A 12,629-nucleotide genomic window follows, 5' to 3' on the forward strand; every position below is an offset into this window, starting at 1 on the left:
TTTCCTGAGCAAATTAGTATTTTTGGCTCTTTTTTTGGTGTGAAGAGAGGTGAAGGACTGCTATGTTCCAATGCTGGGTATAAGTTAGATTCCTTTCTGGCTGACACAGATTTTATTAATGACACGTACTTGTAAATCCTGTTCGGGTAAATGGAGCAGTTAGAAGATCAGCATCACAGAACATCACAGCCATCATTTAGATGCCAAGAGGTTTTTCCTTCATAAATAGACAAGAAGGGCAAAAGAGCAGTCCGGGGTCATGAAAGAATACTTGGAGTGAGATGCGTTCATATGGTTATCATGGAGCAGTTAGGATCACAGTCTGTATCTCAGTTTCCTGCTCTTTCATAATTACAGTGTGACGTTTAGTTACAAATCCTTATTCATATTGGTATGCTCAGCCATCGTTTACTGAAAGAACCAGGACAGTAATTAAATCAGGCACACTGCCTTTCTTTTCTCCTTTGATTTTATATGTACATTGAAATGAAATGTCTTTTTTAATAATAATATCTGCAAGCAGAAAATAAATGTAATCATAATCATTGTGACAAATCAAAGCATACCATCCTATTTAAAGCAATTCTGCATTTTTAGATGGCAAGGGTTAAGTAGAGTGCCAAGTGCTGCTTTTCTGTCCTGCTTTGTGAGTGTACCAGGTCTGGCTGAGCCAGAATTGGTTTTCCCCTGTAACAGCCCTCATGGTGCTGTGTTTTATGTTGGGAGCTGGCAGGGTGTTGATAGCACACTGGTGTTGTGGCTACTGCTGAGTGGTGCTTACACAGCACCAAGGCTCTTTCTGACATTTCCCCCCCCCACAGTGGGACGGGGTGGGCAAGATCTTGGGAGGGGACACAACCAGGACAGCTGACCCGAACTGACCAAAGGGATATTCCAGACCATATGACGTCTGCTCAGTATAAAGCTGGGAGAAAGGAGGAAGGGGGTGGGGTCACCCTTCGTCCTCCAAGGCAACCACTACGCGTATCGGAGCCCTGCTTCCTGAGAAGGCCCGACATCGCCTGTTAATGGGAAGTAGAGAATAAATCTGTTTTCCTTTTTTTGCTTCCGCGCGCGGACCTTTGCTTTGCTTTGCTTATATTAAAACTGCTGTTGTTTTACCCACAAGGGTTGGATTTTTTTTTTCCTTTCTTATTTTCTTTCCCGTCTTTGCCCTGTTGAGAAAAAAAGGGGAAGGGGGGGGGAAGTGATAGAGCGACTTGGTGGGTACCTGGCATTTAGCCAAGGTCAAACCACCAGAGTCTTTTTTGGCGCCCAACGTGGGGCGGGACAACAGCAGTTTATATTAATTGTGCTATAGCTATAGCAGTTAGTAAGCGACAAGCTCTTGTGCTGGTCACGGGTTTGTTTATTGCTCTGCTTTTCTTTATTTTGCTAAGCTCGGGAACATGCTGGAAGAAATTGGGAACATCATGAGTGGTTTTATTCTGCAAGCTCCCGAAGTACTTATTAATTCTTATGTTAGCTCTTTGATACTGTTCATTGATGCTATTTGCCTATTGTGGGCTGTGTGGAGCTCGTTAGGTTTTTGGTGTAAGAGAAGGCAAATTTTGGGTGAGAGAATACCAAAATGTGCCCTGAGGTGGCCTGTCCCTGGGTGGCAGGGGGAGTGGAAGGATTTGGGCAGATTCCTAGGACGGTTATCACCTCCTGTAGCCTGGGATCTTACCCCTGAACAGGCAAGCAACCCCGCAAAATTGACACAACACCTGATAGAAGGGTGCCTTGTCTATCCCGATGAAAATCAGCAACTCCTAGCGCTGTACTGGGGCCTGGCTTATGCTTATCGAGCTGCAGTTCAGTGCTCTCAAAGGACTGTGGTGGAAACGGGAACTCAAACAAAAACAATAACAGCAGAGATTGCCCCAGTAGTAAAAAAGAAACAGTGGACAAGGAGAACAACAGGTCCATACCCTCGATTAATAAGGGACGAAAAAGAAGAGGAAGAAGCGGGTCCTTCAGCAAAGGGGTCAGAAGAGGGAATAACAGAGCTCAAACAGGAGGCAGAAACTACCCGGTCCCTGACATCATCAGAACTGCGAGATCTGCAGAAAGACTATAGCCGCCAGCCGGGTGAGCGGATTGCTGCCTGGCTGCTTCAATGCTGGGATAATGGGCCTGATGCTCAGCAGCTGGAAGGTAAGGAAGCCCAACAGCTGGGTTCCCTTGCTAGAGATCGAGGAATTGAAAGGGGAATTGGAAAAGAAACAGGAATTTGCAGTCTGTTGAGACGGTTCCTTTCAAGTGTTAAAGTAAGATATCCCTTCAAGGAAGATCTTACGGACAACTCCCCAGGGAAGTGGACTACTGCAGATGAAGGTGTGCAGTACCTGAGAGAATTAGCAGTGCTGGAAGTCATCTATGGTGATCCAGATAATGATGAAGCCCCTAAAAATCCAGAGGATGTCCTGTGCACACGGGCCATGTGGAGGAAGGTGATTAAAGGTGCACCATCCTTGTATTCTGCTGGCTTGGCTGCGATGTACTATCCAGAAATGGATATGGGAGAAGGACTAAGATGTACGCCAACTGTGGAGGCAGTCTCTTCCTGGCTTCAGAACTTTGAAGAGAGTCTTGGTACCTCCTCATCTCTACGGGCGAATGCCTTAAATGTCAGGAGCACCCCAAGAAATCAGTTCTCTTCCACCCCAGTCAGAGGGAAAGGGAAACCTAGGCGCATGACACGTGGCGAACTTTGGTTCTTCCTGCGTGACCAGGGGGAGAACATGAGGAAGTGGGATGGTCAACCCACCTTCAAGTTGGAAGCTCGTGTACATGAATTGCGAGGAAAGACCCCTGCCAAGAAGACATCCAAGAAGGTTGTTAAAGTAGCTGGTGTGAAACCGCAAGAAAGTAATCAGCGATCTCCCAGATACAGGAAGACTGAGATCACCTCCCTTGGCCCTGATGAAGGACTCTCCGGCCTGGCACGGCAAGGGTCAGACAGTGAATACTCTGACCAAGAACAGGAATAGAGGGCCCCTGCCTCCAGCCAGGAGGAGGAAAGGGATGATCGGGTGTATTGGACAGTGTGGATTCGATGGCCTGGCATATCAAATCCACAGAAGTACCAGGCTTTAATCGACACCGGGGCACAGTGTACATTAATGCCATCAGGCTATAGAGGGGCAGAACCTATCTGGATCTCAGGAGTGACAGGCGGATGTCAAGAACTGTCAGTACTGGAGGCCGAGGTTAGCTTGACCGGGGACGAGTGGGAAAAACGTCCCATTGTAACTGGCCCAGAAGCCCCTTGTATCTTGGGCATTGACTACCTCAAGAGGGGGTATTTCAAAGACCCAAAAGGATACCGATGGGCTTTTGGTGTGGCCAGTGTGAACACAGAGAAAGTCAAACAGTTGTCTAATCTGCCTGGCCTCTCGGAAGATCCTTTTGTTGTAGGACTGTTGCGAGTTGAAGAACAACAGGTGCCAATTGCTACGAGGACCATGCACCGACGGCAGTATCGCACGAACTGAGACTCTCTGGCTCCCATCCAAGAACTGATCCATCAACTGGAGACCAAGGTGTCATCAGTAAGACACATTCACCTTTTAATAGCCCAATATGGCCAGTGCGAAAGTCTGACGGAGGGTGGAGGTTGACAGTAGACTATCGTGGCCTGAACGAAGTGACGCCACCACTGAGTGCTGCTGTACCAGATATGTTAGAGCTCCAATATGAACTGGAGTCAAAGGCAGCCAAGTGGTACGCCACAATCGACATTGCCAATGCATTCTTTTCAATTCCTTTGGCAGAAGAGTGCAGGCCACAGTTTGCTTTCACGTGGAGGGGTGTCCAATATACCTGGAATCGACTGCCCCAGGGGTGGAAGCACAGCCCCACTATTTGTCATGGACTAATTCAAACTGCACTGGAAAAGGGTGATGCCCCTGAACATCTACAGTACATCGATGACATCATTGTGTGGGGCAACAAGGCAGAAGAAGTGTTCGAGAAAGGACGAAAAGTAATTGAGATTCTTCTGAGAGCTGGGTTTGCCATAAAGAAAAGCAAGATCAAGGGACCAGCACAGGAGATTCAGTTCTTGGGAATAAAATGTCAAGATGGACGCCACAGGGTTAATTCTACTCAAAATTATGCCTCCTCAGAGTGCTATGAGTGATAGTTTCTTGGTGCTTGAGGCTATAGCCAGAAAACTTGAGGTGTAGCAGGTAAGTCTCCCTTTGTTTGTAAGTGGGAATGGTGTCAGGCTGTCATTGTCACTTGATGTATTTTCTTTCTTGGTAACAGGCAGATGCTGGAATAAGCCCGCATGTTTTCCCCTCAGCTCGTCCAGGCTCAGCCACTAAAGATGCTGGAGCAGGGATGAGGCGGTCAGGCTCCTGTGAACGGTGACTGCTTCCAGTCCTTGTGTGGTACCATGTCTGCTGCCTCCCGCCATGGTTCCCAAGGGACACACGGCTCATTCTGTAGTGCTGTTACTTCCTTTAAGGATCTGTTCCTAAGACAATTCTTCAGTTCCCTTTCTCTTATTTTTCAGTTATTATTCCTTATTCTCATTGTTCTTTTACAGGGCTGTGTCAAACTATACAAAACCCATTACTGTTGTATGGTTTTACAAAATATTTTTTCAGCTACATTTGAATTTTATTCTTTCCTTCTACCATTTGTTTGTGGTCTAATTTTTTTTAATGGCAGGGTAATATTTCTTGATGTATTAACAGTCCTCCTCTAACCAGTCAGAGTAGCGCATATTCATTTTGTTGTAACGCTTTTGCTCTGCTTCCTTAATTTTTTTGTTTTTGATTGCATTTTAATCCCTTTCCCTTTGTCCAGCTTTTGATGTTATTTAAATTTTGAGCTGTCCGTTGTAAACAGTTGTCTATTATGTTGTTAGTCTTTTGTTTTTGAGGAGTTGTAATGGATTATTTAAGCCTCCTATGTATCTCTGGGACTCTCTGCTTCTACTTTTTTCACAGAAGTAGATTTGAATTCTGTTTTCACTTATTTCTGAATTATTTTCCCCACATGTACTTGAAATCCAAGAGGCTCAAAGTCTTCTGTTGTATGGGTTCAATGACAGTACAGTATCTCTTGGTCAGCAACCTTTGTTACTTTTCAATTCCATACCTTTCTCTATTAGTAAGAGGTTATTTAGAATTTATTTTCCTTTTTATGGATTTACCATACTTATATTAGATTCTTTCAGTATTAGCCTTTTTATTAAAGAAACTGAAAGCTTAGAATTCAGCTAGCAATTGTGAACATGTAAACTCTGATTTGAATTTTTGGTTCTTCTGTAGGTTTGTGAAATCTTGGATCAAATTGCTAAACTTGTCAGAGGGTGCTATGCAAGTTGAGCACAAACTAAAGCACTTTGAATTCAGACGATCTTTCTTAGTCTTAATTCCTCACCTGTAAAATAGGGTGAGTATTTCTAAACTTTGTAGTCAGTTTAGACTTTATGGCTTTTAAGCAAGAATTCTTCTAGGAATTTATACTAAATTTATACATCTGTTGTGTCCTCTAAAACCAATTCAAGGATTTTTGATTTGCTGATTTTTCCCTTTTTTTTTTAATGATTATGCATGTAAATCTGCTAACAGGACTTCTAAATGATTTTTTTATTTGCCTTGTAAAATGTAGGGCTTAATCCGTTATCAAGCGTTCAGTACATATTTGTAAACTACAGGCTAGAACTAAAATACTGTATTTGTATCACTACTTTTTTTTTAACTGTTGTAAATTCACAGGGAATTGTGAAGAGAGGTGAAGTTGTGTTCGAGGCTGCCAGAAGCCGCAGAATCCCAATCCTGATGGGAACACCTGGAGGTGACCAGAAGAGGACAGTGCGGATTGTTGCCGATTCCATCCCCGACTTGCCTGACCTGGGGCTTATTGACAAGGAGCTGGCAACCAGTGGAGCTGGAAATCCCAAGGTAGAACAGATGATTAGAGACTCTACTAAAGCCTTAAGCAACTTGTCACTGCAATGACAACTTACTGCATTTTAGGAAGCAGCTTCCTGGTTTAGGAGCAGGAAGTCTCCATATCATTATCAGGGTTAATATAACATATTTAAAAAGGACTCAACGTGCCAGTAAAATAACAGAGTAGAGATAATATGCAGTCACAGAATAATTGTGTCTAATTTCTGAAGCTATCTTGAGCAAAGGCAACAAGTCCTTCTAAGGTATTTGAGACATACACTCAGGGGTACTGTCTTTCAGTTTATAATACTACTGTAGAAAACTCTGATTGCTTCTCTTATTGTTATGGGTTGTCTGTTATGTTGAAAGAACTTGTAGCTGGTATCCAAAGACTGTCCCAGACCTATTTCAGATGATGCAGTTCAGACTGTGGTGGGAGAAAGGACTAAACTACTGGCATTTTTTTTAGATACTGCATTTTATTTATTGCTTTTTTTATTGCAATATTGTTATAAAATGGGTTCTGTGCGGGCTTCAACTGTCAGTTCAATACTAAAGTTCAGTGCAATACTATAAAAAACAGTTCAGTTGGTAGGCTTTTTAAGCCATAGCCTATTAGAATGAAAGTTCATTAATTTATACTTTATTCCTGTTGTTGATAGTGACTTAAATCCTGCTTATAAACACCTTGAGAAATAAAATATGAACTGCCTTTGGCTCCATATGCAAATGAGCCATAAGGGCTCAGCATTAGCAGTCTAGTTTTTGCCTCCTGCATATAAAAGGCAATAGTTACTTGTAAATCACAGAGTAAAGAAACTACAATAAAATGAAAACTGGTTTTAGAGTTCTGCAAATTCCTGCAGAAAACCTGTAGAACTATAGGGTATCTTTTATTATTGCCAGCTTGTCATGTATAAAACAGGGAAGAGTAAATCTTGATTTTTTTTTTTTTTTCCCCCAACTAGTGCTGTGTTTTTCACTTGCCTGAAGAGTAACGGTACTCATAGTTGCAGTCATAGTTTGTAACCAAATTGTTCATATTTACAGATAAAAATACAGTGAAATTTCTACATTAAGTTAATGTGCTAACTTTATATGGGAGCTTCTAGGAGGACTTCGGAACAAAATAGTGTATTCAAAAGCAAATTCAGTACACTAACTGTAAAGTTTGGGTTTATTTAAGCTGGTATATTTTGCATTAGGTACTGTTTGTAGCATTGGGTTGTAAACATACTAAACTGTATATTTTTCAAGAGCTTTTTTAAATTCCAAGTATTCACTGGTTTGTAGTGTAAGTTTCACGTCATATTTAGGTTTGAGCCTTTCTATGAAGGAGCACCAGTATTTTCCTTGCAGTAGAATTGGTGTGTAAGCTGTTTAAGGAATGTTTAATTCTAATTAGAATACTTACCTCACTTAGTGTTAATTTTTAGATTGGGCTTTGTTGATTGTAAGAACTTGCATAATTGCTATAAATATCTGCTTTAAAACAGATTTGACATATTGCACTAATCTTGAGTTGTAACACTGTTATTGAAAAGCACTTTTAAATTTCTTACTAGAAGGACCATCAGAGTACAACTAATGTTGAGATTTATTTTTTCTATACTGTCTGATGTTACTGAAAGATGTTATTCTTTCATATATTTTTTATAAAATTATAAATTACATTTCTATAAACTAAAACCCTGTCATAGTACCATATGGTCTTTTCCAAAACATTTTCTGTTTGTGTTAACATGTTTATATTATTTTCCCTTGGTGGAGATTAAAATGATGTTGAACAATGCTGACTGACTTTCACTTTCTTTTCACTTCCCGTGTATCTTGGCTGTCAAAAACTTCAAATGGAACAGTTTATTGGAAAGACAAGGAGATGTGTTTTTCATAGTTAATGTAACTGATACTGCAGTGAGTCTTAAGGGTGAGTAGTACAAGGTTTGTCAACGGCGAATGACTTCTCTAAGAGTTAATGTGTTGACCTCTTAAGGTGAGCTTGGAAGTTCTGTATCCAAATACTTTTTAAGATGTCATTGTAAGGGGTTAAAGTCACTTTATAATTCCAAGTTATGTGCCATTACCTATGTTGTTGAAAGTCCTGTTTTAATTATTTTATTGTTACAGGTGTTAAACTGTAAACTAAGTGTCTGTTAAGCTGCGGTAGTTTGTTAGAGGTCTTTCATAGATCAGCATCTCAGAGAACCAAACATTTGCAGCAGAGCCTGCTAGTTTTCAGACTCACCGGTAAAATTTGTGATTGTTAAGCAACAGCCACACTGACTGCATTTTCAGTGTTCATTGTAAAGTTAGAATTGGTGAACAGGTAACTCCTCCTTTGTACTTTTCAAAAATTTTGATTTAGTGTCATATTTGACTTGGTTGTTAAAACCAAAATATTAATTTCTACACATTAACAAACTGGTCCAAGATAAATGTGTACTATGTTTCAAAAAGAAGTGGTGAAACCATTTCTAAGTTGAATTTAGACCACAGATACTGTACGATTCACAGTTCAGCTTTATTGAGATTGCATGGCTGTAAAAGGAAGGAAATTGATGTAACATGTACTTGGATCCATTTATGTTTAAGGGGAAAAAACCCCAGTTATTCTTTCTTAAGATGGAATAAATCAGTGATCATTAGGCAAAGTTCACTGAAAATTTCATCGTGGAAACCTTGCCTTGACCTACCACCATCAAAATTTTTAGCTTTGACAAGAACTTTTGTGGAACACGAAGACCTATGAAAGTCTCCTAGGAGAATGCCATATAGCCACAAACTTTATGGGGGAAAAGGGTTTTGTTGTTTTTTTTTTTTTTAATTGCAGTGGTAACTATAAAATCCTCCCATAATAGGAAGGAGTGTTTCAGAACTGATGCCCTAACTTACAACCAAAAAATTATCTCGAGGAAAGATCTAGTAGGTCTTGTCTTTCATAATAAGGCATTAGTTTGCCTCAAATTACTTAGAAAACAGAGAGGATTGTTCAATAGCTTATAGTTAATGTATGAACATGCATTTCTTGCTAGTCATCCATGAGTGAAATTTATTTAAAAAATAAACTGAAAAGTTGGTGTTTTCGTCTATTTGATTTGACAGTTGGCGCATCGAGCTCCAGCCCCCCTTGCCTCTCTGACAGCTGACACGCAGTGTAGAGCTTGGCACTGGAAACACTGGGTGTTGTGCTTACACTGGCTAAATCCTAGCTTTAGATGGTAATAGCAATCTCTTTCATGCTGAAGGTATGATTTTTTTTTGTTTGTTTGTTTGACTTTGGTGTTTTCATTGTGAAGTCCCAGACTTGTATCATGAATACAAGGAAGAATTTGAGTCACACTTTTAACCGTTGAGCATGCCTTCATTCGTCCCCTGATGACATCTGTACTTTGTTGAAATCCCCTTTGCAGTTCCCCTTGTTATCTCCAAGGTTTCTTTGGTCTCCAAGGCCCGCTCAGGACTCCTCCGCTCCCATTGCCGAGCTCTCGTGAGGGCTCTTTGAGCTCCTTTTTTCCATTTGGAACCCTTCCTGCATCCGCATCTGTTACCCCAGTCGGTCTTTCTGTCCTCCCATCCATTCGGTGCACCTCCATTCAGTTCCCCGGCCCCCTGAGGACATCTCTACTTTGTTTGATTCCCTTTTGAACTCGTTGCATCCCCGAGACTTCTTTGGTCTCTCTAATCCCCGTGACAATGCCTCTCGTTTTGCCAGAACCTTTTCTGAAACCATCTTTGTGCTCCAGAGCCATCTATTTGTTTTCCATCTTATCACATGTCTTATTTGGTATCTGGTATCCCAAAGACGTGTGTCATCAGCTTAGATCTCTTCCGGAGTTTTTCAGAGAAGAGGATCACCTTCATATGTTATCAATAAATCTCCTGTGGGGGTGTTTGTCATGTTTTGCAATTTATTTTTGTTCTATCAACTTAGGTGTTAGTTAGGCTGGTTCATACAGTTTCTGATACATGTCATGCAATTCCGTGGTTTTTTGTCTATTCTGTCCTTTGGGACTCTTACGGGAGTTAGTCAGAATGTCAAGGTCACTCTGAATTGTTGGTAATGTACAGTAAATAATTTATATTGCAGCCTGTGGTATTTCTGAGAAGGAAATCTTATAGGATCTAATTCTGCTTTGTTCTTTACTCCTATCTAGAACATGGTTTTGTTAGAAGTTAGGTCGCGTGCGTGGTCTTGCTAGAAAAGAAGCGAACCCAGTAGCATTTTTGTTTTTCACAGGAAACTAAAGCACATCGTTTAGGATAATGATATTGCTATTGCATGTAGCCAACTACTTCCCGACATCACCCCCCTAAGAGAGATGACAACGACAGCACCGCCACAACATAGACGATGACATGGGCCCACGCCCCCCCCCCCCCCCCGACAGGCGACGACATCGCCCCCCCCGCCCCAAGAGAGGCGACGACGTCGCGCTCCCCCCGCCCACCCCCGAAAGGCGATGACCTCGCCCCCCCCCCAAGACGGGCGACGACCTTGCCCCTCCCCAAAGACAGACTACGACATCGCCCGCCCCCCAAGACAGGCGACATCGCCCTCCCCCCCCCCAAGACAGGCAACGACATCGCCCCCCCCCCCACCCCAGACAGACGACGACATCGGCGCCCCCTCCCCAACACAGACGACGACCTCGTCCCCGCCCCCAAGACAGACGATGACCTCGCCCCCCCCCAAGACAGATGACGACCTCGCCCCCCGCCCAAGACAGGCGACGACCTCGCCCCCCCACCCCCCCCACGACAGACGACGACCTCGAACCCCCCACCCAAGACAGACGACGACATCACCTTCACCCCCCAAGACAGGCGACGACCTCGCCCCCGCCCCAAGACAGGCGACGACCTCGGACCCCCCCCCCCCCCAAGAGAGGCGACATCGACCCCCCCCCCAAGACAGAGGACAGCGCCCCCTCCCCCCCAAGAAATGCGACGACCTCGCCCACCCCCCCCCGAAGACACGTGACCTTGACCCCCCCGGAAGAGAGGCAACTTTGCCCCCCCCCCCAAAGACAAGCGACGACATCGCCTTCCCCCCCCCCCAAGACAGGTGACGACATCGCCCCCGCCCCCCCAAAAGACAAACGACATCGGCGCCCCCCCCCCAAGACAGACGACGACCTCACCCCCACCCCCCCCCAAGACAGGCGTCGAGCTTGCCCCCCACGCCCCCCCCCACCAAGACAGGCGACATCGCCCCCCCCCCCAAGACCTCGACCCCCCCCAAGACAGATGATGACCTCGCCCCCCCCCCCCCCCAAGACAGACGACGACATACAAATTTCTAATGGAGGTCTCTGTATTACCATCCCTTTTTTGTGTAGTTCTTTCCTCCTATTCATGAGGTTTATTAAGTATGGTTGCAAATTGTCTTTTTCCAATACTGGGTGATCAGTGGGAAATTCCATATCATAGGGCATACCATATAGCATTTGGAATGGGGATATTCCAGTATCAGTTCGGGGTTGGGTCCGGATATTCAGAAGTGCTAGGGGTAAGCACTTAACCCAAGACATCTTTGTTTCTAACATGAATTTGGTAAGTTGTTTCTTGATTTCCCCATTCATTCTTTCTACTTTTTCTGAGGTTTTTTGGATGCCAGGGAGTGTGGAATTCCCACTTGGTCCCCAAGGAAGTCAATGTCTCTCTGATTATTTTAGACACAAAGTGGGGACCCCTGTCCGAATCGATTACTTCTATATTTCCATACCTAGGGATGATGTTTTCTAAGAGTATTTTTTTACCACAGTATTTGCTGTAGCTCGAGCGGTGGGAAAGGCCTCCACATAATGAGTGAGGTATTTGTACCGTCCTACTTTTGGTAGTTCTGTAAAATCGATTTGAATTCTTCCAAATGGTCTGTATGCCATATCCCGTCCCCCTTGAATCTTTTCTCTTAGTTGGTGCTTATTAATTTTCTGGCACGTTAAACAGCTTTTTATTATTTCCTTAGCAACATTATAAATCTCTATGCACATGTATTTAATAGCAAACTGATCTACTAACGTTTGTACTCCCCAGTGAGTTTTAGTATGGAAATCTTTCATAAGTGTCCAAGCCACTGTCTTCAGGAGAACCTTCCTCCCATCAGGTAGTTCAAGGAGCTGCCTAACCTGTTGTTTGTTTTTGGGAGCCTGGAGAGAAAGAATTCCATTTACCCTCCCTGGGTCTAATTTCTTGCTTTCTTTACTGATCCAGTGACCTAAATACTTCACCTCTTCTTCTACAAATTGCAATTTAGATTTGGATACTTTTAATCCTTGGAGGCTTAAGAAATTTAACAACTTAATGTTTTCCTTTCGTACCATACTAAAGTAACACCTTCCCCCAAGTTATAATCTTTTAAGATGTGTTCGAGGGCTTGTCCAAAGAGGTTAAGGGACTCAGTAAAACCCTGAGGCAAAACTGTCCACCTCAGCTATTGTTTCCTAAAGGTATCTGGGTCTTCCCATTCAAAAGCAAAATAATTTCTACACTCCTCTTTTAGAGGACATGTCCAAAAAGTATCTTTCAAGTCTATTACGCTATACCACTGATTTTCAGGATTCAATTGATTTAAGTAAAGTTATGGGGGTTTGCTACTACAGGAAATCTGGTTACAGTTCTTTTGTTGATTTCTCTTAAGTCATGCACTAATCTATAACTCCCATCTGCCTTCTTAACGGGCAATATTGGAGTATTAAAAGGTGACATACAAGG

This window comes from Strix uralensis, unplaced genomic scaffold (genome assembly GCF_047716275.1).
Source record: "Strix uralensis isolate ZFMK-TIS-50842 unplaced genomic scaffold, bStrUra1 scaffold_45, whole genome shotgun sequence".
Taxonomy (NCBI): Eukaryota; Metazoa; Chordata; class Aves; order Strigiformes; family Strigidae; genus Strix; species Strix uralensis.